Source organism: Eschscholzia californica, unplaced genomic scaffold, assembly GCF_041429995.1.
Source record: "Eschscholzia californica isolate CP2 unplaced genomic scaffold, dmEscCali1.0.p SCAF_6, whole genome shotgun sequence".
NCBI classification, from domain to species: Eukaryota; Viridiplantae; Streptophyta; class Magnoliopsida; order Ranunculales; family Papaveraceae; genus Eschscholzia; species Eschscholzia californica.
The window spans coordinates 38,467,237-38,469,648 of NW_028238483.1; the positions used below are offsets into that span (position 1 = coordinate 38,467,237).

The window sequence follows — 2,412 nt, forward strand, 5'->3', positions numbered from 1 at the left end:
GTTTATAGGCACTCCCGTCAGTGCTTCAAAACAAATTGAAGTTTAGTAGCTGAAAGTATCTAAATCAGGAGGCATTTGAGTAATTTTGGTAAACTTGCTTTGAGTCCCAACTAAGCAGAAAAGTAACTGAATAGTAACTATTTCATTCCTATTTATGCATCCATTGTTATTTCTTGAATGAGTACTAGGTCTTCCATCAAGATGGACTACTCATTCAGTCATTGCATGGAACGATATAAAGGAAATAAATAACCAAGAAGTAGTCAATTCATGGTGTTCATGGTCCCATGGATCTTGTAAGGGAATCAGTTCGTGCATACCTTGCTTGACTGATGTTTTGATTTTTGTTAATTAATTGGCGCCTATCTTAGTACCTACTTCATACTTTCTTCTTGAATTATAAAGCGCCTTCGGTATGACATCTTGTTTGGCCATTTGATCCACTTTTTATCGGGACAAATAATATTTTCCAAGATAAAAAAAAAAAAAAGTGAAATAGCATGTCAAGATCCTTGGACAGGAATAGTAAATTCAACATATGAATAATATATGAATGTCCATACGAAATAGATCAAAAAGCTAAAGTTATATAATCTTTTTTTTTAATCTACCATTTCATGGTGCAGTAGTCACACCCACTCCAAAATTCGGGAGTCTCAAGTTCGAGTATTGTTGAAAGTAGAAATTTATGATTTATTGAACTTGGGTTATCAAGAATATAAAGAAGTAACAGATATAAACGGCTAAATTTTTTGTGGAGCTTACTTTCATGTGGGGCTACTCTCACATGCCCCCTCAACTGTCGGATTCGTTGAGTCCAATACATATTTCTTTTTCTTTTTAGATGGCCTAAAACACTTGTGTCTATAACCCTTGATGGTAGTCATACGTTATTGACCAAGTCAAGTGATTTTGGGACTAATTCCACTACTATTAATTCCATATGGGTAAAATTCCCCTTTTATGTTTTCCCATTCAATTTCCAGTACGGCTTTCTTTAAGCAAAACAAGGGTTTGCAACTCCAAATCAAGTGGGAAAAAATGAGGCTTTGCTTGTTTAGGGCTAAGTTTGGCGCTGGTACTCATATGACTCTCTTCCTTCGTATGTCGGATTTTAGCAGTCTCTTTACTTAAATCCAAACATAAACAAATGATTAATTGAGAGAGATAAAGACCCTCATTTTTATTCATATCATATAGGTATTATTATTTATCACATATCCATGCACAAATATGCATGAATAGGTGAGTTTTGTACATTATTGTGTTCCTCGTACTTACGTTATATTGAACCGGAACATAATTAGCACTGGATAAAGATACTCTTCCATCCAAACCCACTACACATCGAAGACGAAGAACTCAGACGGGTATGAGGAACTCCGCTACAACCAGGCTGGTTATATAAGGCAGCACTTTGTCCATTGTATACAAACTGATAACCACCATTCAGGTTAATGTCTGTGCACCCACAGTTCCTCAGTATCTGACCCTGTTGGTTGCAACCTGGCCCACCCCAAACGGTCAACGAGCTCGCATTCGCTACCTCCATCGACACTGCAAGAAGCAGCACCACACCTACCAGTAAGGCAACCATATTCTTGTTTAATATTGCCATGGTTTTATATTACTGATGTGTTAACTTAGAAGAAGTCTGGTTATTTTGAGAAGAAAGGAAGGGTTTGGGGTGGAAGAGTACTTGAAATGTTTTCTTGTTTTATAGGGCAAATAGAGATGGATAACGACTAAAAAGAGTAAGAGTAGGTAGCCGTCTAAAAACAAAAACTTAAAATGTGTACTTGTGTAATGCAGTTACAAACTTATTTTGGAATATTTTCGTCATCCATCAATCGACAATTTTGACCCGCGTGTAAGTGTGTACTCGAATATGGATCATCGTTTCTCATATGTAACGATATAGAAACAAACAATGCTATGCTAATAAGTTCAAAATTTTCTGTCCTCACCTTAGAAGTTTCTTTGCCTCGTTGTCTGGGATGTTTGTATCTTAGGTATTTTGAAACATCAATATATTTATCTAGAGTTATGGTGTCGGCTTAGTGATGACAGATGGCTTGAGTTCCTTTTATTTTTACATACCGTTCAAGAGTCATTACTTTCATTACATGGCGTAGATACAGTATATAATAATATGCATATACATACATTACGAATTGAATAACTCTCATAACTGTCATCATTAAAAACATTTTGGGTCTTAAAATCGTAAAAATGAAAATAAAAACTGTAAATCTCATCTTATGTGGCTGGCCTTGAAGCCCATGAGATAAATTTTGGGAATTCCAACCACTCCTTCGACAAGTTCTTGTTACATTAGGGAAGTGTTACGTGCACAAAAATGGTTTACGTGACCAACACACAGGGACGGATCCAGGATTTTCATTTAGGGGG

The 2,412-nt window shown here is 36.1% G+C and overlaps 1 pseudogene; it reads right to left on the reverse strand.

Annotated features, from left to right (window-relative positions):
* Positions 1 to 1,303: 1,303 nt before the first annotated feature.
* On the reverse strand, positions 1,304 to 1,618 carry LOC147534571 (antimicrobial peptide 1 pseudogene; annotated as a pseudogene).
* Positions 1,619 to 2,412: the final 794 nt, after the last annotated feature.